The 17938-nt window shown below is 27.5% G+C and overlaps 1 protein-coding gene across 1 annotated transcript in view; it reads right to left on the bottom strand.

The window, feature by feature from the left end:
• Positions 1–4603: 4603 nt before the first annotated feature.
• Positions 4604–17938, bottom strand: part of how (protein held out wings) — a 296068-nt gene continuing 282733 nt past the window's right edge. The window contains exon 8 of the mRNA XM_075374772.1: positions 4604–8768. The gene's annotated coding sequence lies outside the window, so the exon portion shown is untranslated. The remainder of the gene's footprint in view (positions 8769–17938) is intronic.

Below are 17938 nucleotides of genomic sequence, written 5' to 3'. Positions count from 1 at the left end.
AAAAGGCGTCAGTCCTCAGGATTATGAACTTGTCCTAAGTGTAACATAAGCTCATTAATATTTGTGCATTAAACCAAATTGTTTTCATCAATAATGTACCGAGAAAATTCTTTTTGTTGGCTTCGAAAGCCCAAAATTTTTGTATTTTTTTAAAGTAAATTCAAACCTTGTAGTCTTCATCCTAACTTCAGCTTGATTTTTAGATAAATTTAAATCCCTACCCAAGTCATTTAATTCACCACCTTGTAATATAAGATTTGGCTTACTGGAAGATAATTCAAAATCAAAATCATTGTTGTCTTCAGTACTGCCCGATTCTTCATCGCTGCTTTCGAATCATACATTCACAGGTGGCTCAGGAAATGGAATAATTTTACAGTGAGGTACAGGTCTGATTGCAGATTGCAATGAAGGATATTTTACAGTAAATTTAGATTTTTTAGAAATTCCAGACTCACTTGTTAAACAAAAGTCGGTTACACGATCCTTTGTTTCATGCCAAACCATAGGTATACCAAATGGCAAAGCCTTCCATGTACCTTACTGCCACCCTCTTAAATATACAAAACAATTAGTGCATACTATATGAGATACCCACATCTTATCCTGATCACCAATTTTACACTGAAAGTACAAATATGCTTTTTTAATTAAAGGTGTAATGTATTTTTTGTATTTGATTTTATGGAAAACTTACCACATACATAACAAAAGGCATACACATCATTTACACAATTTCGAGGCATTACGACACTACACTGTTAACAAACTTAAGACAGCAATAAGACTGAACAAAATTAATTCATTCTTATATCCAGTGCTTATATGTTTTGACCTGGATAGACAAGATTAATCTTGTCCATGAAGGTTCACTCTTCAGTATTAGATATGATGTCCTAATACATGACTATGATATGATTTAATTCTTTGTCTAGTATTGTTTATTTATAGCTTACAAATTATGTTAACAAAGTTAAACAATAAAAAATGAGCTAATAAAATACAATATACGAGCTTAAAATGTTAATTACACATTGAAAAATGAAAAAACCCTTTTAATTAAAATTTAAAAAGTTTTAAAAAATGGTGGGCGATAGAAAGATTCTGAGTTTATATTCGTTTTCAGCATCAAAAAACAGAATAGTCATGTATTGCATGTTAGGAAACAAAAATTATGTTTACCAGTGTTTATTTACATATTGGCACTCTTTCAGTAGCTTTAATCTTCTCAAAGTAATGAATACAGAGGTAAGTTCTTTCATAATGGCCTAACATAAAAATATTAATCATGAGTGGTACTTGACCATTTTCTATTACACAAATATTTTTAAATAAATAAAAATTGAATTTTACAACTAATGCATACTATAGAATTAAGTGTAAAGCAGCGGATGGGGGGGAGGGTATTTCCAGCTAATTTAAGAGTTCAATAATTCCACATACCTATTTATAATCAGAGCAGTAAATTCAAAATTATTATTAATTACAGACCCAAATTCACTAGAATTAAATCTTACTAAATTGCTTAAAAAACATGCCAAAAAATTCCTTAGTCATTCCTTGAAAAGAAGAAATACTGCCATTTTAACATTACGGCTTCAGGCATGACAAAATGCTGAGGATGCTAAAGATGACCTTAGTTCTAACATTTTTGCAGACTTGAATCAGAAAAGGAAAGCCTGGTTATATATCAACCTGCCAAATGCTTCTAACATGGTATCAAATGGTCTTATGATTGAAAAATTGTGTATCCAGGGCATAGAGTGCTTCAGAACATACATGGAGTCATAAACAAAATGTTGAAATTAACGATTACTTGATATTAAATAGCTTATTTAATAATAAAGTTGTCTTACAGTTTCACAGGTACTGAGCTGGGCCCTAAAATTGTTTATCTACATTAAAGGCCTATATAATCTTGATTTATGTGCTTGCACATATTTAACATCTTTGTAGATGATGCTATTCTTTGAATGAATGGATTATCTTGAAATGTTATCCATTACTTGGATGAGGAAGGCTTTTCCGAGGTGAAGCACTGGCTTTACAGTAATAAATGTATCAACAGTATTAATGTTAAAAAACTTATTACATTACCTTTTCATTTAATGTAGTTGGCCAACCAGTAGAATCAAATATAAATTTAAGAACAGAAAATTATAGAAAAGCTTCTTATAAAAAATTAATAAAGTTTAGAAAATTAATGAAGTTGCTGCATGGAAATGAATAAAGTTGGAGATTGTAAATATTTAGGAGACACAACAGATCAACACCTAAGATGAGATATTCACGTGGACAAATTAGTTAAAAGAATTAGATACTTAATTTACCAATTTGCAAGAATACAAGATTACACATAACAATAAGTGTTACATTTATGGTTTATTTAGGTTTAGCTCAGTCGATTCTGCATTATGGTACAGCTGGATTAGAAGCCATTCCAACCATTATTGAGCCATTAAATACTACACAATTAATTTTATTGAGTAATCTTTAAAAATTATGTTTGATATCCCGCATATAGCTTGTTTAACCAGATGGCGGACTCCTCAATATTAAACTATTGAACATACAATACTCAGAAATCTATATAATTTAAAAGCGAAATCATAAATATTCACCACAAGAACTGGTAATGGTTATTAGAAGGAATTTAACAACTGGGCATTCCAACTTTTTGCACCAAAATTTTATTATTACCAGAAACTTACATCATAAACTTACTAATTTTAATTTTAAGTCCACCTAAAAAATATTTATTGTATGCATTTACTTACCTGATATGCTGTTGGTATAACATAAAATTTAATGCTTTCTTTTTCCTGTTTAGCCTCCGGGTAACTACCGTTCAGATAATACTTCAGAGGATGAATGAGGTTGTTATGTATAAGTGTAAATGAAGTGTAGTCTTGTACATTTTCAGTTCGACCATTCCTGAGATGTGTGGTTAATTGAAACCCAACCACCAAAGAACACCGGTATCCATGATCTTGTATTCAAATTCATGTAAAAATAACTGCCTTTACTAGGACTTGAATGGTGGAACTCTTGACTTCCAAATCAGCTGATTTAGGAAGATGCGTTCACCACTAGACCAACCCGGTGGGTTAATAATTTAATGCTGTCAAGGTTTTCCTTTTTCTTAGGTTATTACTGGTTATTTCTCTTTATTATTTTATCTTTATTTTATGATTAATTCACCACACAAGCTCAAAGCTTATAGCATTTCATGAAATGGAAATTTTTTAGCATATGAGAAATAACATGCCTGACTGGGATTCAAAGCCGAGACCCTGCCACTCTGCCATAGAGATGAGCTATTACTAACAGTTAAATTATATATTTACTAACCTAATATGCTGAAGGTACAATAAAAATATTTTATGCTATCAGAATTTTTTCTCTTTGGTTATTGTTTAGTTTATTTTTCTAAATTATTTAATTGGTCACTATTTTATTCATTTTAGTTGTATTTTCTTCTTTTTTTATCAGGATTTAGCATTATATATATATATATATATATATATATATATATATATATATATATATATATATATATATATATATATATATATAATTTCATCAGTACAAATATGAATTATACTAAATGAGAATACTGTACTCCTCTAAACATAGGTCTGACATTTAAGAAGAGTAATTATCACAGCAAACCTTTATTATTTAATTTTAATCTTCATTTCTTTTATTTGCGTATAATCTTTTTGTTAATGTAAATAAATGGATAAATAAATAAATCGTCATTACATATAACATCTATGGATCATAGCTATTAACAAATTTTCACTAATTAGAACATGTCAACAAGTTCCTCTGTCAGGATTATCCATGACAAATAATTCAATTAAAGTTCCATCCTTCAGTATTTTTAGAAAGTTTTGATATAGTTTTGTATGAACAAAAATAAAATTTAATTTCTAAATTAAAATCTTAACTAAAATACTGTAAGAAATTCATTAAAAATATTTTAATATAATAGATGTTCAGGAGATTTTTGTGACTATTCTTGCAAATGAAATGAATTAGGGAGGCTACTATGTTACACTAACATATTTTTTTACCATCACAAAGAATGAAACCATCACCACAAATCTAACCCTCTTCTAAAGATTGATAAATTTCTTCCTAATTAATACAAAGTTTGAGGTAATACAATGTTAACTAGCTAAGACGAATGAATTTATGAAGGAAATACCTCTTCAAAAAGGAAATACTTCTATTAGGTAACAAAGATGCTAAAGAAAAATATGGATTTGTCAGTGCATAAATTCATGCATGTTTTGTGTAGTCTTCAACAGGGTGGGCATGTTCCTATGGAGCATCATTCAGAGTTCATAATTTTCAGGATTAAAAACTAGATTTTACAACTCTTATTAATTTTGAGACTACAGCTCAAAATATATAAGATACCTTTATGACATTAAAGTAGATCTCTCATATGCAGGCATTTCAATTTTCAATGTAAGCCAATGTATTACTGACCTTAAGGCATATTTTACATTAAAATATAATAGCACAGAAAAAATCTGTGATTAAGTCATTAAAATGTTCTTAATTTTAAAACTAAACCAATCGCCACTTAGTGTATTAACATTCATTTCATATTTTATTTATGTTCTGTACAAATACTCATAACAGTATTATTATGATGCTCTATAAAAGAATATATATTAAAAAAAAAAAATCAATTATAAATTACCTCTTTTCACAGAAATATATTTGATATCAAAACACTGATCAGAAGTTTATAACATTCATTTTGTGAACTACTATAAAATTTTCTTGTTTAAAGAGAACATAAAATATACTTAATATAGAAATAATGCCATTTATTTATTATATAGTAATAGAGTACAACGGTAAAGTGTACCACAGTCTTTCAAAAAAATATTACATGCATAAAAATATTAACAAATAATGAATCTGATTAAATAAACTTCTTTTTCTAATAATATAACAAGAAGAAATGAAACCTAAGCGTAATCTTATAATTAAAAATAATATTTGTGATTAATACATAAATATATATATTACATTGCTAATTTTTTTTTCCAGTTAACATAATATTATATAATAAAAATAATAAATTAATTTATTGGCACTCCATTTCAACTATTACTCAGTTACTTTAAATTTATGATAAAATAACTGACAGAAAATTCATAAATAAAGAATTTTGATAACTATATTTTCAACTAATTAAAAAAAACCTTTAACTTACAAATATAACACCGATAAAATAAGAAAGTCAACTCATAACCAGATATAATAAATCTAAATTCCTCAAATTAAAAATTCAGCAGCAACGAAAATAAATAAAATCTAAAATAAAACAATAATAATTATACAATGGCAAATGAATAATGACTTAACAGCATAAATAATTTAAAATATGATAACTAATTGCACATTATACATATTTTAAACTTACATAATTAAATAAACAACATCATAGCCTAAACATACATACTAAAGCTGCCTAATATATATATTTATATATACACAAACATGTATGTATTATGTGTTTGCAAACCATGGACTAAGGTTGCCAAAACGAATTCAATAATTCACTACGGTAGTGAAAAACATTTACATAGGTAGTAGGTTAATGGTATTTGATATTTTTAAATTTTGACTTCATACACTAAACAAACTCTCACACTTAGTACAAAAAAAAAAACTTGAGCAACTCTGGGTCTAGGTTTATCTTTCACAATATAATTTTAATATGTAACATATAAGGGAATTAGTTTAATCAAGTAAGCACTTAATAATACAGAAACAAATAAAGGTGCTAATTTTTATTTAACTTTATCTATCAACCATAGCAACGTAATATTGCTACAAAATTATAAATATAAAACTAATAGATCTGTAATCTTCACTGGATATTACTAATTTTAAGTTTCGTTGGCACAATATATTCAATATAATCCATTTTTTAATGCTTTAATGTTAGTTTTAAAATAACACTTACAAGTTAGGCCATGACATCCTTAAATATACAAGAAAGTTTCCAAACCAATGTTTCCAAATTACTAGTATATAAATACTACCTCAATGATGTGAGCAGATTATGATTTCAAATAGCTTCCACTTTTGGGTTTTTAACAAGCCAACTGACATTCAGTCAGTAAATTTTAGCCAAAGACAGAATTCCACTTTGGTCTCACAAACTGACGTCATCAACCAAGTGACATCGTTTTTTAGTGCTGAAAATTTTTTAGAACTATTTATTAACTTACTTATTATAATTGTCTATTTCCATATTTAGTCAATGTATATTTATTTATTAGCATTAACCAATCTATTTCCATCAAAATTCACACACATTTATGACTGAATAACTTGAAAATGGCAGAATATATTTCTAACAATTGCAAATAAAAAATTCTGAGGTCGGATGTTACGATGATATATTTCTATATTTTTCAAAACAGTTATAACATTTTACCCATTCTTATTCTTAAAGCTTTAACAGAGTCATATGTTAATAAAAGCCTATTTTAAGTGTTCAAAAGTTACCAGTTAATTTGTAACTTGTAAATAATGTCTGTAGTTAATACAGACATCACATCACAGTAACACATATTGTTTATGTATGTTAGTAAATTTTGTTTAATGTTTATAAACATTGATTTTAGATAATGTTTATATTAAATATATATAGATAATCTATAAATCATTATTACAGCTTTCTAATCTGTTGTATTCTTATAATTTTCTGCCAGTAACCAACTTTACATCATTAATTGTATGGTAATTTAAAATTTTAATACAGTTTCACTTCTAAAGTTTGGCACTTATTAATAGGAATGACCACAGCAATTAATGCTACTTAAAACAGTATTAAAAAATAAAGCACTGAAATTTCTGTTCTGTAATTATTTAAATGTTACAATCTGAATGAACATTATTCTATGTTATATAATTAGTCTATGCATGTTCTACTTGTCAGATAAAGTAATGTGATAAAAATGTAACTAAACTTATGTCATTCATGGAAGGTTAAGAAAGATATCATCATGTGAAACATATAATAACAGCAATAATAGTTACAGAAATGGAAAATTTTCACCAGCATTAATCACTTAATATAACTTCGGGTCATATCGTCTTTTTTTTTTGACTAATAATTATTTTAACTTTTAATTATATGCCAGTTCAAATTCAAAATAGATAAAATAAAAGATAGTCAAAACTAATCAAATAAATTTCTTTAGTAATATTGCTGCCTATTTTAATAAACATTAGTTAGTACTGAAAAATATCAAGTTAGATCTACTTCTGAGTTCAGATTGGATTGTAACAAAGATGAAATGTACAATAAACAGTAATATTCTCCCAACTATTTTTAAAATTTACAAAACTGAACGTGCACAAGAGTAGTGTAACTAACAAATACGGATACTGATAACTGAAATTTATCCAACAGAGTTTATTTTCAAAACTAACTTTAAATTAAAATCTCAATTTTTTTGTAAATGAGATTTACAAACACATGACAGTAATAAGTTTTAATTGAAAACATACGGTAAAATTTAAGAAGCATCAGGATAATATAGTCTGCAATTAAATAAAAAGAGAAACCTGGTTTAAAGACAAAATTCTTTTTGAAAAATCTAATTTAAGTAAGCTCCAATTATCTCACTGTGGATACAAATTTTTGTTAATTACACAAAGAATAACATAATATTTGGCACAATATATTCAATATAATCCATTTTTTAATGTTAGTTTTAAAATAACATGAAAGTTTATTATAACATTAAAAAATGTTATCATTAACCTGTAAGTAAAACAGATTAGGCCATGATATCCTAAAATACACATGAAGTTTCCAAACTAATGTTTTAAAATTATTTCATAATTCAAGTATAAAGGTTATACATAAAACACAATTTAACATCTTATTCAATTTTAATAATATTATTTCTACAAATACCACATATATATATACATAGATAGATAGATAGATAAGTAAAACAAAACAAGGGTAAATCAAAACTGAAATAGATCAACTTCTAAATACTAGTATGCCCTCTGACTACAGAAGAGTGGATTCAGCTATGGAACCAATTTATTGATTATCAATAATGTGCCTGAAAAATCGAACATGGAAACCAATGTAATGATAATCGTTTATGTACCTGAAAGTCGATCACTGAAACAAATGTATTGAGTAATGAAACTTTACCTGTAAAAATGGTAAGGAAAACACACAGTTATGCAAGGCTGCCCAAAAGTGAAACTATCCAAGTAAGGTATACACTATGGTAGTGAACGCAAATAATTTACATATAAGTAATTACATTGTAGCTGATGGAAAATTTGTTACAGCGAAAAATGTTGTATAGAAAATTTCTATGAACAGGGAGTATATTTATCTTTAACTCAGTGAACTTGTTAAGTCGCTTACTGGTAAAAATTCTAAGATTACTATAGGAAACCATCTTTTAAAAATATGTCCTCTACTTACTGAATAGAAAAGAACTGTCCTGCCAATGTATGCCCAATTATTCCTTTGAAGATGAATTGGGACAGTTAAATATTCATCATGGTTCAGAAATAATGTTCTCAAGTGTTGTCACAGAACCAGGTTATGAGTATGAACTTAACTTCCAATACTTAGTATTTTTACATCCTGATGATGTAGCAAATATACAGTGGGCAATGATTTCGCTTATGATGAGCCACCCTATTGGATTTATCTGTCTGCTGATGCTGTCCCTTGCTTTCTGTGCGAGCAACTAGGACACAGCAAAAAAAAACTGTGAGTTACAAGAAAAAAAATCAGAACAGATTAACTCTAAAATTATACTCTGATTTTCCTAACCTCAATCAACCTCCAAACAACTATTAAAGCACAAAAAAAAAATACTATATATTCAGAACAATCTAATTGTCTTGACAATCATCAAGAAAACGGTAAAAATATGACAGAAATACCAAATAGCTCTTTGTGTCAAAGATCTGTTACTAAAATACAATCCAAAAAAACATGCTGACAAATTGAATACAGCTTTAGAACCTCAAGCAAGTATCTTAAAGGCTAATGACAACCTTTACATTTTGAACTACACTGATTTCAGAAGTTTTTGGTAAAGCTGTAAAGGCAATCTCAAATTTCTGGAACTCTCATTCCAGTGTACCTCCAACACAATAGAAGTTGTACACATGCTAAAAGAAACATATTCAAAACTCTTGTAATGAAACAAAATTTAGGTTTACAAGTATAATTAACAAACCGGCATGGCATGTTTCAACAGATGCAACAATTGAATTAACAGAAGTCACAAGCTTATGCGAAGAAGAATGTGAAGATAATAACACTGAAACTTCTATTTTTCTTTTTTATAAAAAATATATCAAATGTTTTACATTTATAAACATCAAATCAGATAAAATTCAAACCTAAGTACAATCAGGTTAGCAATTTAATTTTCCAATAGTATCAACATATTTTACCCACAAAATGAAAAACTAAATAGTTTTTAATTAATAAACTGGATCCTACTCTAATACGTCTGCAGGAAATGAATTTAAGGGAAACCATAGCACTGTATTAGGAAATATTAACGTTTTTAAAAAACAGATTAAACGCTGTCCACGCCAGTGGCAGACTAGCCACTTATATTAATAATAAACTAAATTATACTGAAATATATCTGAATACTACTTTTGAGGCTGTGGCTTTAACACTTACATTAAATTTTTGAAAATTGACTGTAACATTTACCTTCCTAACAGTCAGGAAGTTACACGTAAGGAATTAATTATAATTAATATTGTAAGACAACTCCCAAAAGATTTTCTAATCGTGGGTGATTTTAATGCTCATAGCTTCCAGTTGGGGTTCCAATAAACTAGATGCTAGAGGAGAAATTGTAGAGACTACTTGAAGATTTAGAACTTGTTTTCTTAAACTGAAACAAATATACACACTTTAATAATTCTTACAAGGATTTTAGTGTCATTGATCTCGTAATATGGAGCACCTCAGCAGCTCACCTTTTTGACTGGAGTGTATTACAAGAACTCTATGGTAGTGATCATTTTTCCATTACAGTAACAATTAATTATCATAAAGGGACCAATAATGTGAAAAAATAAACCCCAGGTAGCCAATTGGGATAAGTGTAGAGAAATTATTTGTGATGAAATTTACAATTTATATTACAAAAGTAATGGAAAACCAATAAACAGAATTAAAAATTTACAGATATTATAACACATGCTGCTGAAAATAGTATAACTAAAATATACAGGTTTAGTTGTAAATAGCATGTTGGCAGAACAAGATATATTAGAAAAGTGATCCAGGCTTCAAAATGCACATTCAACAAGTATAAGCAACATCAAGCTGAAACCACATTTGTAAAGTAAAATGTCACTCATAGAAGAGTATTCAAAGGAAGTACAATCATGGTGAATTTTCAATTTGTCACTTAATAATCACAATTTTACAACTGAGGTCTGGAACAAAATTAAAGAATCAAAATTAAAAAGTAGCCTCAAAAGTTTAAAACAGATATTGTGCATATTTAATTGAATGATCATATAATACACGACACCCTTATGAAATAGCCAACATACTGGAAAATACATTTTCTAAAAACTCAAGTAACTAGAACAAGCTTTCTAAAAATTAAAAACAGCCCTGAATTAAATATGGACTCAATACTGATCTTTAACCAGCAGGTGAATGCTTCCCTATGAACTTCTAAAGATGTTCTGAACATTTAAATCATCAAGTACTATGGCAGATGGAATCTTCAATACATTCATACAGCAGTTACCAGAAGAGCCTCCAATCCTTAAAAACCTTCACAATACAATTTTAAATATTCCCAGAATACTGGAGAGAAGCTTCTGTTATCCATGCCAGGATTATAATACAGCAAAAAGTTACCTTCCAATAGCTTTATGTTAAATAACAGATTAAAATGGCATCTAGGAGAAAAAACATTCTTTCTTGTTATCTATATGAATTTTGGGAAAAATGGTCTATAATGGACCATTGTTGTCTATATACAGATGGATATTTGTGAAGCATTTGCTTGTAATGAACACCTTTGCCTTAGATATTATACAAGCTTATGAAATGGTATGAAAGGAAAGGAAAATAGTAATTTTACTGCATAATGGAGGTAACAGAAACATGTTAAACTTTATAATGAATTTTCTATGCAGAGCAACAACCCATATCAAGGTAAATGGAATGCTTTCAGTTACATTTGAAATAAAGAATGAAGTGTCTCAGGAGTTTGTTTTCAGTATTATGCTTTTTACAATCACCTGCTGAGGGAAAAATATTAGTATTAGTAGACACAATACATACTTTGTTAAACTCAATACCAAAGTGGGCATTGAATAACGACTTTACATTAGGTAGTTAAATCAAAATATATTATTTTTTCTGGGCAACAAAATGAAAATGAAATTAATATCAAATTATATTTATGTGAAGATGAAATAAAAAGAACAACCACAATTAAAATCCTGGGTATGATTTTTGATGATAAATTAAACTGGTCGAGTCATGTTAACTATATGAGAGCTGAATGTTCAAGGAGGGTTACCATCATTAGATTAATAGTGTCCTACAATTGGTGTGTAGGGAAATCTGTTATCCTTAACACCTACAAAAGTTTAATATTGTCCAAATTAGATTATGGATCTTTATTATATGATTCTGCAAGGGAAAAGTTTAAAAACTCATTAGATTGTATACACAATACTTGCATCCAACTTTCCCTAGGAGCATTTGTAGCAAGTCCAGTACCCAGCATGCTAGCAGAATCTCATGAATTTCCATTGTTGTATCTGAGGAAATATCAAACTATTAATTAGGCAATCAAAATGTCAAGTTTTTCTAAATATCCAGGACAAGCAGTTGGCACCTCTGTTTAATAAAATGTCTGAAAATAAGAAATCCGCGCCTTCACATTTTTATCGAAAACCGAAGTCTTACCACCTTCAACAATTAAATTTAACTATTCCGAAGTTTCTGTAAAACAAAAAAGAATTTATCACACCATGGTTATATACTTCTTGAAAAATTGAATATTCATTAATTACCGGGAATAAATAAAACTTAAGTATAAATGAAGTCAGGAGCCAATTTAATGAGGCAACTCAGAACTACAAAAATCATATACATATCTACACAAACGGTTCTGTCTCTATTAAAGAGTGAGACTGCTCTATTGTATTTCCTGATAACAAGTTATTATACAAATTCAGTGCTTACTCTTCTATACATTTCTGTGAGACTTACACGATATATTCTATATTAAAAACTATTTGTATTCATAGTAAATAAAAATTTCTAATTACAGCAGACTCAAAAAGTATCCTCCAAAGCTGACTCCAGGACTTGGAACCAATCATTCAGGACGTTTTAACATTCCTTCACACATAAATAAAAATGTGGTATTTGTTTGGGTTACAAGACATTTAGGCTTCTTGGTTATGAATAGGTTCATGAAGCAGCTTGGAGTACCTCAATAAATGGATATCAAGTGAATTTGGTAGGTCAAAATGATTTGGTAAGAGAAGCTTGCAATAAATTGAAAATCCAGTGGAACAGATTTTGGTTGAGTCCACCCACAGGTCTTCATGAAATCTGGGAAAATGTATTCAAAAATCATTTGTTCCTTACAAAAGACGACATCAAGTCATTCTAATACGTTAAGAATTGGGCACACTAGAATCACCCATGCCCATCTACTTGGCTCTCCTTGATCACATTGTCAAGATATGTAAATCAGAATGTTCAAAATTCATATCTGATTGTCAGCAACTAGAATTCAGTCCCAATAAGAAGAATTTACTTAGTCAAGAGTGTGTCATTTTTCATTCAGTTTCCTTTAATGTTTACATAACAGTCGCTGAGAAATAGTGTTTAAATCTAGTAATTTTACCAACACTTGATATGCTCCTGTTTGAATCTTCCTAATGTTTGATTATTTTTTTGCTCCCTCAACAAACACTATTTAATCTGGGCTGTTTATTGATGTTAAACACACATCATATCATGCATGTGTAGGTTGTTTAATTGTTGAATTTGAACTGTTCTTTGAATTATTGAGTTTAGATTCTGTTTTGTTTGCTTTTTTTTTAAGTAAACAATGGTTTAATATCTTGATGAGTCGCTAATGACTTAAATTATTGATGCAACTATAAAAAAAAACCCCCAGTACAAAAGTAGCATTTTATAAAGATAAAAAATAAAAACAAGAAATTGAAGGAAAAAACCAAACATGATTCTAAATGCAATCTTACAAAAGTAAAACTTGAAACAAAAATAAAAATCTTAGTAGTTTTATGAAAAGCATAGACTGAAACAGATTACAAGTCTAAACCAAATAATTTTAATAGATCTGTACAACTTATAATTTACATTTTAAACAAATAACCTTGCACAAACATAATTAAAACACTTCAAATCAAAATGAAACTTTACTGTAGCATAAAATAACATGGAGCTTAGTTGCATGCTTTTTTTAGAGTAAAGTAACCTGACCAGAAACAATTTTCATTAAAAATTGTTAGTTAAGCTTAACCACAAAGATAAAAATGATCCACACCTTAAAATATAAAAATGATTACTCTCTCAACATTATTAATTTGAAAGGAATAACTGTAATTAATATTTCAAACCCATAAACTTCAGAGCTGCTCAGTATTATTATTAAGCTAAATTATATATATATGAATAAAATATAAAACATGTTAGTACGCCAGATTTAATTATCATAGCACAATTTGAAAATGTAAATAATAATGATAATAGAAAATAAATGGAAGAACGCTTTAATTGCCAGTTATATTAATTAAAATAATTATTATTATTTATTCACTCCATTAATTACTACAAGTTGATCCACAGTAAAAATACTCTTCTATTTTTTCTTCCTTTCAAGAAAAATGAATTTTATAACATATAAAGGAAACAAAGACTAACCAAGATCTAAACCCAGAATCTTCCAAACAAATGGATACACATAATCACTCCATCACAGAGGTCAGCTGAGTTATACACATTAAACAAATTTCTTAGAACATAACTTTGAATGAATAATGTCAAACATTTACAGACATATTCATGCTGATATAAAAAAAAATTATAAATATTTAATAAAAATTATTTTAAAAAGCAACACACTAATTAATATAAGTACTAAAATTGCAAAAATAATTCTAAAATTACCTTACCAGAAAAGAAAAAAATCATAGATAAATAATTTATTATTTAAATATCCGACAATATTTTTTTTACACTAGCTACAGAGATGGTGGTTATTTATAATAATAAAAATCAAATGAGAGAATAATAAAGTAGTAGGTAGGATGCTTATATGGGAAATTCAGTGCACAAAAGAGTTTTAACACTAATTCATTCATTGAGATTAAATTAACCAGTAATGACTTAGGGATGGTTGACCTAAATTTGATCAACACTGGTACCGTAATTGAATTTAGAGACTGTTGTGAGCCAGTAAAATTTTAAGTAATCTCACAAAAATATACAATTACAATAAAAATGATAATTATCAAAGTAATCAGTTTTCTTTAACAGGTAGTCAAATAAAAAAATGAATTCTATATAAAAAAAGTCCCAAAAAAATAAAAATGTCAGATCACGATTAACAGAGGTAACACAACTAATAATATTATACTCAAAATTAATAAAAAAAATTAAATTATTTGGCCAATTGGTATAACAATAAGCAAGCTGGCTTCTTAATTAACTAGTTGTAGAGTCAATTCAATTCCTTGTACCTAATATTTTTTCTCATCATCCAATAAGGTTTATGTAATTGGATGCATTTCAGTCGATAGAAGTGAAAACTTAAATTTTGAATAAATTTAATAATTTCTTCAAATAAATCAATAAAACAGGATTATCTAAAGCAGATAACTGAAAATCAGACTGTAACAAACGTGTGAACATAAAGACATCCATACAGAAAAGAAAAGATGGAGAAAAAAGGTGAAGCAACATATGGAAAGTAAAGATTTATTCTCAGGAATTATATAAATAATCAAATATTGAGTACTATCATTTGATAATTCATCACTATCACTTGATGCTATCATTTTGGCTATAATTAAAGTGTAGCAAAACTAAGGTTATTTAATAGTCAGGAAATGTATATTTTAATAAACAGATTAAAGCCAGTACAACAAATAAGCACAAAATAATAATTAATAACTACTGAATGATATATCAAACAATGAATTACAGCAGAATTTATTTAAATAGCAACTCAGAAGGAAATATATTTCTACCATCAACATTAGTCCATGAGTAAAGCTAAGAAAATCATGTTAATATAAAATCTGAAATCATTTAATTAACAAAAAATGTGATAATTGATGAATTAACATTCAACTTAATATAAAACAATTTAATATAAACATATTTTTAATTAACAATAAAAGAAGATAGCTGCATAAAATGAAATATCAATTACAACACATGTATTCTCTAATACAATTTACTAACTAATGTTACATATTTTGTTCTACTTTGATCACTTGGTATAACATACAAAATTAATTTTAAAATGTTCAAATACATTTCAATAATAGTATTTTAAGAGCACTATTGCTTTCACAGGAGTAGATTTATAAATTGTTCAGAGTTCAATAGATAACAAAACAATCTGCAAATAATGAATAAATTCAATTCTAAGACTCCCATTAAAAACCACAAAATCCTTGATTCAAATACTTAAATTAAATTATATTATAAAATAACAATGACAATAATGCATCATTTTCCCCAACATGTAACAACTGTACTTATTAAGTTCAAAAGAACCCATTATAAAATAAAACATTATACATAAAATAAAGAAGGAAAATTAAACCCACTATTTACGATCAGGATCAGGGATATAGTGGAATTATAATAAAATAATTTTCAGTAAATAAGAAAACCAATACTACTCGGTGACGAAGTAAATTATCTATATCATAGATTACATAAAGGTTGTCTTCTATGGTATCAATCAACAAGCTTAATAATGAACTCTGTTACCACCACTGAAACCAAAGATTTACTATAAGAATAAAAAAAAATAATTGCATTACAGAAACTGACCAAACTGCTTTTCACATATAACATTGTTCCATATTCCACTTCATATTCTTTGTATTATTATGAATACTGTATACACAAAATTTTAACTTTAGTAAAGCACAAGAGGTTAACAAAATATGCACATAGGTAAAATTTGCTGACTGGTTAGAAAATATTTCTAGTATTTTTTTTTTTTTTTTTTTTTTTTTTTTGATGGCCCATCTTATAAAAATGACAGTTTTTCATTTATTTTTACTAGCTGCATTATATCACAGTAAATTAAATGAGTATATCTATCAAACAACAGATTGACAAATATTAACATATGATAATCACAACTGCATACAATCAGTCACAATCTTAAACTAAATACTAGATAACTGTTCAATGTAAAGTTCAATACCATTTAAACCAAAGCTGCTGAAAATAATAAATGATGAAATTTACATAAACAGCTATATTTACTATCTTCTTATGAGATATAATATATAATTCAATAATAATGACTGTCACAGGTCATGAGTAGAAACAAATTACATAAAATATTGTTTTTAATTTAAATACAAATGAACTCGCTAAAATGACAACAAAATTAATTAATGCAATGCTCAATATGTACACAATATGTTATAAATTCAAATCATTTACTTATGACAAATGAAGCTATTTGGTCTTTATCTTTGTAATACACAAATCTGATCTACATAATAAATTAACCGATTACAGAAACCTAGCAGAAACAAAAAAAAAAAAAAATGTTTGCGAAGTCTGGACAAAAAGAGACACACTCTGTTAAATCTTCAGTACCATCTTATCTGGTCCTCAACAATAATGGAACCCTAACTAGTCACTGCATTTGAAATACATTACCTTCTTTTCTTTCAGTCGAATAGTGCATTTATGTATGCTAATCTTCAATAACTGTCGCAGTAGTGTATAAGACAATAAATAAAAAGCAGATTACTAATTTTTTGTCTATGGCAAAAAATATTTTTTTTAAATTCAGTCACCACAATACTAAAGTAAACAGTTCAGAAATCACAATAAAATGTCAAAAGAATAAGGAAATCCATAACATCACTAAAGTGCTTTTTATAACTTTTAATAACATTTATGTAAATGTTATCTCTTTCAATTGCTTAAATGAAAACAGCCCAATTAACATTAACACCCCAATTTTACAAAATAAAAATACCAGTTTAACAATAAAATACTTAATAAAAATACTAACAATTTTTTTAAAGAATGGATTAGTTTATAACGCAGTAACTTACTTTACTTTTACTGAGTAAATAAAACTGAATAAGGACCGACATGAAAATTACATCACTAAAGCAGCGCCAAAAAAAATTCTGGTATAATTTGTTAATTGGACACAATTGAATGCATCATTTTCATATCATTAAAAAATAATACAGCTCAATCTATGTTATTCCCATTTCAATTAACAAAATTACCATAAAAATTAATTATTACAAATTAAAAAAAAAATACTACAAAAAATCTTTGCATTATGTGCCAAAAAGCCCCAGCACTATTAGGTTTTTGAGTGATCCATAAACGTTATGAATATCTCATGCAGTAAATTATACAATACTTGATATTTTCATCAATATGTAAAAATATTTGTAGAAAAATAATAAATATAGCTCAAAGACTACTACTGAAATCAAGACACCTATGTTTTTTTGTTTTTTTTTTACTTCTAGTAATAATGTAGCACACTGTTATCTACCACTTACTGCCTATACAATCTACTGCCTATACAAAAATCTGGAGTTTTTTATTCTCTGTACTTTATCATATACAGATGATTATTAACATTGT

The sequence above is a fragment of the Lycorma delicatula genome, chromosome 1, assembly GCF_047948215.1.
Source record: "Lycorma delicatula isolate Av1 chromosome 1, ASM4794821v1, whole genome shotgun sequence".
NCBI lineage: Eukaryota > Metazoa > Arthropoda > Insecta > Hemiptera > Fulgoridae > Lycorma > Lycorma delicatula.
This window is presented reverse-complemented; position numbering and strand designations above follow the sequence as displayed.